The sequence below is a fragment of the Coptis chinensis genome, chromosome 2, assembly GCF_015680905.1.
Source record: "Coptis chinensis isolate HL-2020 chromosome 2, ASM1568090v1, whole genome shotgun sequence".
Taxonomy (NCBI): Eukaryota; Viridiplantae; Streptophyta; class Magnoliopsida; order Ranunculales; family Ranunculaceae; genus Coptis; species Coptis chinensis.
Genome location: NC_141457.1, coordinates 3,449,183 through 3,460,618, shown reverse-complemented (window position 1 = coordinate 3,460,618; position 11,436 = coordinate 3,449,183).

The following is an 11,436-nucleotide window of genomic DNA, read 5'->3' as shown; positions in this document are numbered from 1 at the left end:
CCCGCACCTTAACATTTTCTCTGTTCATCAACTGCCGAGCATACCCAGGATACAGACAGAAAGGTGGTGATTCCCTCCAAAATTCCCCTTACTGCTTCCTCCTCCATAAGCCATGCGTGGCTATCGCAAATCCCCGACAAAGTCATGGCATCACAAGGTCGTATGGCGTTGAACCTTATTCCATCAGATTTCAATCTTTTCAGTTCCTTAACTATAATCAAAGCTTCTTTTCCCATTTCCTCCATATTGACAAACTAGGACTTGATGAGTTGATGATGTACTAGAAAAATGAGGACCATTAAGTAGAAGTGATTTTAAGGTTGTTGCTCGTCGCTGGAGTGAATTTGCAGCTGACCGCAACATTTACAACTCTATTTTTCGCTACCTACTACCCATTTTTCTTTTTCGTCCTTGCCCACATCTTTTAGAGAGATAGAGACGGCGAAACCCCAAAGAGGGAGAGAGAGAGATCGATCCTCAGGTTTTTCTCTGGACGTCTCCCTTCGTTCCTCTCTCCTCCTTATCCCCCCTAAGCCATGGGTGGTTCTAATAAAACGGGCCCAAAACATAAAAGGTGGCCCAATAATATAGAGCAAGCCCAATACAATAACCAAGCCCAATATAAAAATAACCATCAATGAAAAACCCATAATCATCAAAGTCCGCAAATAATATACGTTACCACCCCGCCAATACTAAATGTTAAACCCCGCTATATATTTAGTAATTATATATCTAGTAATTGACCAGTTCCATATTAATGGTAACAACAATAAATTTGTATTAACTTTGGAATTTACCGCGTCAAACACCCATACCAAAAATTGTAATTACTAGAATACTTAAATAAAACAGATACCAACACTCGTCACCCACATCAGTCTACACCAATTATTCTATAGTAGCACTAAACTAACACGTGAAATGATTGGATTGTCCTTAGGTAAAATTTCAGGTCATTACAAGGTCAATCGTGCCACAAATTGCACCGCAAGCCCCTTCTGAATGGCAAAACCAAATCTCCTAAATACATACTCATACGAACCAGTCGTCATCACGTTGTTGTCCATTACTCCCTGTAATCTTCTAAGAAGTTCTACCGACTCTAATGGCAAAAAACCAAAAGTGTCAAAGGCAAATGCAATAAACCGGTGTTGATTTGACATGCATGCTGCTTCATGTTTCTCCATCTTCATTGCCGCCACACTATTAGCTGAGTTCCATACCTCAAACATTCCATCGCCAAAGCCTACCATGGGAGAGACACTTGTAACATCAACACATACATGCTTACACTCTAACCAGTTATAGATCAAGACATTTGCTAGTCGAAGCGACGATATACCATCAGCTGGGCACATTAGGAAATTTATAGGGGCCACCTTTTTTACTTGCACTCCTGCCCGCCAAATGACATCATGCAAAATATCACGTACATGGTCATGACGATATTTGAAACTAGGAAAATACCTACAATGTGCTGAGTGATCTCCAAAGGCATCTAGTTGTGTCTAAGAATGACGAGAATATTTATTAGATTAGGGAAGTTTTTAAAAAATTGATTATAAACCTACCTTTTCTAGATGCTATATAAAACGTCTACCAAAACACCTTAAGTTCCTGAAAGATTTGTGCACCACTAAGAGGAGAACAAACATCCCTGAGAAACCTTTTTAATTGAACAACTTCTCTCTTTATCTAAACATAATAGAATCATTAAATACAATGACCTTGGTCGTCTTATTGTACAATGCACCTTGGGCGATACTTTCACTACGACTGCTCTGTTAGACCTGGGCGAGTGTTAACTTACTAACTTTTTACCTATATAAACAACTCAGTCTACATGAACTTATACCTACTAAAATGACTTTACAGTTAGCCGATCGTTTTATTAAGTATCCCAAAAGCGTCCTTGAAAGCATTCTTATCAAAGTTTAAGATTTTTACTACCCAGCTGACTTCGTTATTCTCGACACAGAAGTCGCTCATGACTCTGTTCCAATCATCTTAGGGTGTCCATTCTTGAGAACTGCTAATGCCTTAATTAACTGCCAAGATGGTTCGATGTCCATTTCCTTTGGAAACCTTTATGTTAATTAAGGTGAATGTTTTCAGGATGATGCAATAGACACCAAATAAGACCATTGATGAATAAGTTCGCATGATCGAGAGCTTGGCACATGACTATTTCAACAACACATTTCCAACCAACCAGATGCAGCAATACCTGTCCTTTGGCAGTTTTGATTTAGATGTTGACTCCCATGACGAAGAGGTCAACAAGCTTTTGGAGTTTACTCCATCTTCCGATCCTTCTGTGGATTCGTCATCGGTGCTTGATGAGCACCCAAGGGCTTCAGTATTCCTTATGGATTAAACATCCCCTACAGACATCTTGAGGCCCACTCCTCCCATATTAGATGTCATTCCCCAACAGAAGAAGATATGCATTAATTATAAGAGGCTTAACACTGGAACAAGAAGGAATCATTCCCCCTTTCCCTTTATGGATCAGATGATCGATTGAGAGGCCTCCTAGGCACATTTTTTTACTGTTTTCTTGATGGCTATTTAGGAAAGTTTTAGATGATTCGAAATCATATTCCACCCATGCCTAAATTTTTTGGAGATATTCCTGTTCAAGTAGGTATTTTTCAAATCTTGCTTGCACAACTAGAGTTGCATGAAGAAGGGAGCTTTATTGAGAATCTCCCATCTCCTATAGGAGATGACGTTACCCTCCTAATGGACGAGACAAATGACTTTCTAAAAGATGCAGACGAATACCACAATTATGAGGATGCGAACAAGCTAGATAAGGAATTCTACACGTTTCTACGAGCCTATGATGATCCACCCTTTCTAGAATTACCTCAAGCACCACCCGACCACCATTCACCTGAGGTGAACCCTCATGAAATTCAATCATTTTCCGCCACCAATGTTCCCCGCATTCTACCTTTTCAAAAGAACCTTAAGTTTGCACTTGACCTTCTTGTTTCTCCCATACTTCATGACTTTCTTAACCTTCCTGATGAGGCAGTAATACCTAAGGACGAGCCACCTGACCCTTCATTTTCAGGTGTGAGATAGTACAGACCTACACCTTTAATGAGTTTTGTGCCAACTAAGCCAACTTTCTCATCCTTTTCACCCTTTCCTTCTACAACACATCCACCTCCCAAGTGTTTTCTACGTCCATCATTTTTCTCCACATCATCTACTTGGGTTCGTTCCAAGAAGAAGAAGCTACACACTCGGTTAGGCTTTAGGTCAATTAGGTTTTGCTCTCATTCCACTAAGCTACGTCGTAGAGAATCTTGATGCTTGATTCTGTTTGGGGGTGCATACCGTGTTTGTTGTTTATTGAAAAACCCACAACTCTTTCAGTTGTTGATATATAGTAAGATGTATGTTAAATATGTTTTAGATAAAGTCTAGAGTATTTGACTATAAAAGACTCATCTTATTTTTCAGTGTACTCTATTCCATTCATATCTCATGGGAGTGCACCATTAAGGTAACCAGACCTTCCTTTTAGAGTGTGTGGTTGTAATTGTCGGATCTTTAGTCCACGTTTCATGTAAATCACATATTCTTATCTTGCACTTTTTCTCATTGTTTGAGTAGTGTTTCTCTATGGAGTGAGTTTCATTTTTATTTCTTCCTCGTATTTTTGCTTTTCCATAAATCAAAACCATAAAATATTAACATTTTTAAAACATAAATATATATTAGTAAGTGTAGGGAATCTGAATGGATTAATTACAGAAATATGCAACGTACTTAGGTTCTCTTAACACTTGTATCAACATACAATTTTTTTTAACAAACGTATCAATGTACTATGACCAATTTCACAAAAATAGCAACCTGTTAGCATCCATCAGTTAAGTGATGATATGTCCATTAAATGATGATGTGTCCGTCAGTTAAGTGATGATGTGTCCGTTAAATGATGATGTGTCTGTCAGTTAAGTGACAGACACATCATCATTTAACGGACACATCATCACTTAACTGACGGGTGTTAACATGTTCCTATTTTTGTGAAATCGGGCATAGTACATTGATACGTTTGTTAAAAAAAGTTGTATGTTGATACAAGTGTTAAGAGGACCTAAGTACATTGTATATTTTTGTAATTAAGCCAATCTGAATTTAAAACACCCAAGTTTTTGTACAATACCACATTTCTAGCGTATAGGTCACAAAATTTTCAAACTTAAAAAGAGTTTTCAAATTTGTTTGGGGGGTGGAGTATTTTGGTCTTTCATTTCAAAGCATTTTGACACCCCTTGTCTATCTTGTTTATTCCAATAGAGTCTGTGTTAGTTAGTACGTAACAGTTTAATTGTGCTTCATATTATCATATTATCTTTATAATATTGTTGTTATAGATACCGCCAATTTTTGCCACATTTCTATAGGTACAATACCCCCCCCAGTTGCAAGATCCAATGGCTATGAGATGATTTTTTTTTCTAGATGAAGAAATATGACCGTTGGATCTTACAAATGGGGGCGGAGTTAGAACTCCAAAAAAATAGAATCAAAATGAGTCAAAAGCCAATAAAGGGCTAAGTATGGAACATAAATGTAGAAGCAAAGTAATAACAAGGTTTTCTCTAGTAATGATAAAGCCAAATTTATGTATAAATTAACTATCTATGCGTAAATACAAATAATCAAATAACTAAATAAGTACTTAGATCAATATTCCTACTCTCAATTCATTATGCAATATATAAAGAGTACGGATTCGTTCCACTCATAAACTATCAATATATAAATAGAATTCAACTAATCAAACAAAAGAAACAATGGTGAGAGTAATATATGATGTGAAAACAGTAAATAAGATGTCAAAACAGTAGATATAATGATGATAAAAGGGTATAAAGAAGATTCAATCCACCACGCAATTCGATTGACCATTAGGTTGATTATTGAATTGCCTATTGATCCCTAGTGAACACCAAGTCCTCTCAGATCAAGGCTTCACTAGCATGAGAGTTTAGCTCCACCACAAATCTCTTTGGTGGTGGCTCTAAACTCTAGTTCAACTCTTATGATCTTTATCTCTAAACAATCATAAGAATCAAACTTAAAACGCTAATACAAATCCACAACCATACTAATTACCAATCATTCTCACATGGCTTCATAAACCTCCTCTAATGGAGGTTTAGCTTTGTATCATAGGAATCATCTTAACTAAAGATTGAATAGAAGACATAATTTAAAGATACTTGAATTGAAAGTAAACTAAAGCTTTTATTAATAATTCTAATGGAGGCTACAAACTAAACTTATAAACTAAAACTAAAAAGGAGAGAGAGAGAGAGAGAGAGAGAGAGAGAGAGAGAGAGAGAGAGAGAACCCTAATTTATTCTAAACTAAAGAGGGAGTAGCCAACTTTGTTTTAGCCTTAACCCTCTTTATATAGGAGAGGGTTAGGTTATAATTTCGTGCATGGGCTTTTAGGTTAGGTTATGGACCCATAAATCAAGTCCAAAACCCAATTTGTTGAATCCAAGACTTCTAATTCTGTTCGTGTTATTGTATGACGAGTTTTCACTAACTTATACTACTCTGATCGAGTCAAGATCTAGATCATTGGAAAGAGCTCTTTGAGCCGGTCATTTTGATATAAAATGGGCCTAAATCTGAGGTTTGAGACCAAAGATATGGCATTTTGAAGTTCTGTTGACTTTTCTTTAGCTTTCTAATCCGGTTTGACTTTCACTTAACATTTTTGACTTGGGCTTTTTAAGGGCCTTTTTCTCCATGAAATTTGGGCTTTCTTCATAGAACTTTCATAGCAATCACTTTAGCTCCTTTTAGCGCCTAATTAGTAACCAATTTACATTTATTCAACTCCGAAACTTGAAATACTCAAAAACACGTAATTAGTGATAAACCTATATTATTAATAACATAATTGACTAAATAAATACTATTAAAGGCTTTAAACTACAGTTTTGGGCTCTTATCAAGTAATGTAATTTGAAGACCCTATTTTCTCAAACTTGTCATTTTCATCATCCATTCCATTTCTTCTTTAACCACCACCTAATCTCCATATTACCTAATAAAGACTTTTAGCTTAATTAGGAATAGGTTGGTTTGATAGTTAGCACCTAATCTCTATATTACCTAATAAAGACCTCTAGCTTAATTAGGAATAGGTTGGTTTGATAGTTAGTAGTAGTTGTGTTTGATCAACCTTGGCTCCTTTGTAATGTCATTGAGATTGTGAGGAAGCGTGTGCCCACTACACACTGAAGTGATCGAAATTGAGTAGAAAAATTAGAGAGAATTATGTCTTGACACATTCCTTGTGAGAACCTACTTAAGGATGCTATTCCAAAAGTTTCATAAACGGACTTGATATTGCATTTCATAGCATAGTTTATTGCATCTATGTTTACCTTTAGATGATTTGATTATTATGAATATATTAATTTAGGTTTTAAAATGATTATTCTTTATTCATTGCTAGTAGGATGTATAGATTTTTTTATATAAATTAAATTAAGGGAACATTGCATTTATTACTTAGTCGTTGCAGTATAAATGAAGTTTGTGAGTATCTTATCTGGAAAACTCTCACGAGGCTATAAATCGTCCACTAGGGAATTCCTAGTGGTTTAAGGCCTTATTGTATATGGTCAATGTAATCGCATTCCGCGAAACGAGACTAGTTAGGATTATATTTTTGGCCACTTATCTGTTTTTATTTCTCATCTTTGCTTGAGGACAAGCAAAATGTTGTTTGGGGGTGGCGTGATAAGCACCCAAAACTGTAGTTTAAACCCTTTAATAGTATTATACTTAAGCCAATTATGTTATTAATAATATGAGTTTACAATATTTACTTGCTTTTGTGTATTTTAGGCTTTCGAGTTGAATAAGTGTTGAAATGACATCAATTGTGCATAAAAAGAAGCTAAATAGATTGCTAGGTGAAAACCATAGATAAAGGCCAAGATTTATGAAAAAAAAAACCCCTGAAAAAGCCCAAGTCAATGGAGTCAAGTAAAAATAAACCCGAATGGAAAACTGTTGAAAAGTCAACAGAACTTCAAACGGGCATATCTTTGGAATCAGAGAGCTCTGATTGAGGCCTATTTTATATCCAAATAACCAGCTTAAAATTTCTTTCTAACTGTTCAGGCCTAGACCCATTTGGAGCAGTACAAGTCGATGAAAAAGGTGTAACGGTAAAACACTATAGATTTAGACTTTGATTATTGGACCCCTAGTGAAATATTTTTGCCCGTTAGCTCAAGCTATGATAGAATTTTGACTAAGTCATGTAAAACCCTACTTGTTTCATATAAAAGTAGTGGTTAACTTCATCCCTAAAGATGTTTTTATTCCCCAATTAGTTGTAGTTGAGATCTATAGTTTGTAGCCTCCATTAAACCTTTCTTATGTTTTTTTCAATAAAAATCCAATCTTTATTCATTCTTTTCAATTATGTCTTCTTTTAATTATGTTATTGTTATTCTTCCAATGACATTAGACTAATCCCCATTAGAGGGAGTGAATATGAAGCCTAATGAGGAATATATTATTTTAGTAGAATTATTTCATTGTGTATGTGTTTCAATGAGTTTAATTTATTGTGTGATTTATAAAATAAACACATAGTAAATTAAACTAGAGATTGTATGATTAAATCGAGAGATTTAGTTGTAATTATCCTACATGCTAGTAATAATAACTATATAGACATAGGTTGTTACTAGGGATGATAAAGTTTGAGGCTTTAGGTTGGATCATTGCGGAAAAACCTAAAGAAGATCATTTTTCAATGAATAATTTGATTTTTGCATAGAACTAATCATTAGGTGGATTACCATTCTCTCTATTATCTCACCATTCATTAAATTTCATATTTTATTGTTTTAGTTAATTTGTAGTATAAGTTTTAATTTGTAGTATAATTTTAGTAGTAAATTTACATCACAACATTACTCTCATCATTGTCCTTTAGATTTAATCTAGTTGAATTCAATATCATTTTAACGCTTAAAAGTGAATTCGAACCTTTATTAGATCTATATTACTTAATAGTATGGAGAGAGAAAGAGATAGTAAAATATTGATTTAATTAAACACATTGTTTTGTTTGAATGATTGTAAGTGTTCTTGCATTGATAGTTATTTTTATAAATTGTGTTTATCAATCATACTCTTAGGGAGGAAAGTAAGCTTCTAGCTTTGGTTCAATATACATACAGGTGGGGGTTTGCCTTAACCCCAGCTTAACATTTCAAATATATATTCATTGCTCTAGAGATATAAGAATATATATATTGCAAAGTCTTAATCTTTAAACTATTATGCAGTGCTTTAACATAAAAATCATAACTTTAATAACCCTAATTAATTAAATATTACTATCTCTAGTGAATATATAATTAGCATGAGAAGAAGGTTCATTCACCTATCTCATGGAGAACTTACAATCTTCTAGTTCAAATATAAATTCATCTATCTCTAGGGCAATGAATATTCAAACTTGAACTTTTAAGCAATAAAAACTTTTTTAAACATGTTTAATCCTCTCTAGGCTTCATTAAAACTCCCCATAATAGGAGTTTTAGCCTTGAATCATCGGATTATTAACTAATAAACAATTAAATAAAGAAGACATGAATATAAAAATGATTAATAAAGATTGAACTTTTATTGAAAGAAAGCTTGAAAGTGTACGTATTAATGGACGCTATGGAGGCTAACCATAATTAATTAAACTAAGCTAGAAGATAGGATGCTAGGATTACATTTTTCCACTAATTTAATAAAGAATAAGTAGGGTTTTAAAATGCCTTGGTCGAAAAGACATCTTTTCATGAGCTTCGGGGCAAATAAAATTCACTAGGGTCCAATACATCAAGGTTCAAATAAGCCAAAACTGTAGCGTTTTACTGTTTTGCCTTTTTTGTCGACTTCTACTGTTGTAATTGGGTAGCCATATACCAATAGAAAGCTTTTTCCAAGGCGGTTACTTTGATATAAAATGGGACTCAATCCGAGTCTTGAGCCAAAAAGATAGGTCCATTTGAGCTTTGTTTGACTCTTTTGACTTAGGCTTTTTCAGGGATTTTACTTCATGAATCATGGCCTTTTTCATGGGTTTCACTTAGCAATCGATTTAGCTATTTTTTCCATGCATAATTGACATGTTTTCAATATTTATTCAACTCCCAAACTTGAAACATACAAAAGCAAATAAATAGTGATAAATTCACATTATTCATAACATAATTGCCCTAAATGAAATACTATTAATGTTAAATCACAATTTTGGGTGCTTATCAACCCTTTGATTGCAAATGAATGTCTTGACACTCGCTTGAGAAACAAGAAGAATGGGATTTTATGTAAAGCGGATATGTAGCACCTCGAAACTTTTCTCTTACCCAAGATTGGTATTTAATACCTGAACGCTAGTCAACGACAAAATTTTACAATACTAGATAAAAATTATTTTATTAGGATATATATCGGGCTGGCTACGTTGACATACATAAATGACATACACAATCTTACCCACTTACGCAATGAAATAAGAGCTGATTTTTTGGGGATGTGATATCCACAACATGGAGATCATCTCTAAAAAATGTCCAAAAAAAATTAGCTCATTTGAATATGTCTAACCCTACCAAAACTTGAGTTCAAGTTTGAAATTTATCTAATGGTCTAAAATTTTAACACTCTTTTGATAAAACTAAACATATTCGATTGAGTTGATTTTTTATGGAGATACTATCCATGGTAGGGAGGTAATATCTACCAAAAATCAGCCCTTAGAGCAATGTGCAAGTCTGTATGTCATTTTCGTATGTCGACGTAAGCAGTCCGTATATATATAAAAAGTTTAAATTGTTGTGAATAGATTTCTCCCTATATATATATATATATATATATATATATATATATATATTTCATTAAGTGATCTATTAGATAATCGAAAATAGAGAATCTTGAGTACTATTCAAAATTCAGAAGAACTACGTGGAGGGGGCATTGAAAAGCTAGAAAGAGCCAAAACCTACTTACGAAAAGTGAAAATGGAAGTGGATGAGTTTTGATTTAATGGATACTCTGAGATAGAACGAGAAAATGTGAATTTGATTAATTCAACTTATCAAAATTACAAAAATGAAACCATTCAGTTTGAACAAGAACGAGTGATTAACCAAGTCTTACAACACGTTTTCCAACAAGCCTTACAAGGAGCTAGCTCTAGGAACTCTGAATAGTGGTTTGAATAACGAGGTACATTTATGCACCATCAATGTTAATATTGGTATGTTTGGGGTGATGAAAGAAATAACGGATTAGTACTTCTACTATAGGCATTATTTATTGATTTTTCCTTTGCTTCTGAAAAAGAATTAAACAAGACTCATTGTAACCTTTCGAGCCAACAAAATTGGTAATATTATCCGAGAACGTACTAAGCAATATATTAGAGAGGTATAACTTGTTAATATCGGCACCGTACTTCAAGTAGGCGATGGCTTTGCTCCCATTCATGGTCTATATAAAGTAATGGCAGGTGAATTAGTAGAATTTGAAGAGGGTATAATAGGCATTGCTCTAAATTTGGAATCAATTAAATAATGTTGGTGTTGTGATAATGGGTGATGGTTTATGATTATAGAAGATACCAGTGAGCGAGGCTTATTTGGGTCATGTTATAAATGCTCTGGCTAAACCTATTGATGGTAGAGGTGAGATTTCGGCTTTGGAATCTCAGTTAATTAGATCGCCCTCCCTAGGTATTACATCGAGACATTTCGTATATGAGCTGTTATTGATTCGATGATCCCTAGGTCAGCGAGAATTAATTATTGGGGAGAAACAATACAGACAGGTGAAACAGCTGTAGCCACACATACTATTCTCAATCAAAAAGGTCAAAATGTAATATGTGTTTATGTAGCTATTGGGTAAAAAGAATCTTCTGTGGCTCAGGTAGTGATTATTTTCTAGGAACATGGGGTGATGGAATACACTATTGTGGTAGCCCAAACGACCAATTTGCTTGCTACATTACAATAGCTTGCTCCTTATACAGAGCACTTTGGCTGAATATTTTATGTATTGTGAATGAAATACTTTAATCATTTATGATGATCCCTCCAAACAGGCACAAGATTATCGCCAAATGTCTCTTCTATCACAAAGATTGTCCAAGTGAGAAGCTTAATTATCTAGGAGATGTGTTTTATTTGCACTCATGCCTTTCGGAAATAGTTGTTAAATCAAGTTCTCATTTAGGTGAAGGAAGTATATATGACTGCTTTACCAATAGTTGAGACTCAATTGGGAGATGTTTTAGCTTATATTCCTACTAGTGTAATTTCCATTACAGATGGACAAATATTTTTATCTGTTGATCTATTT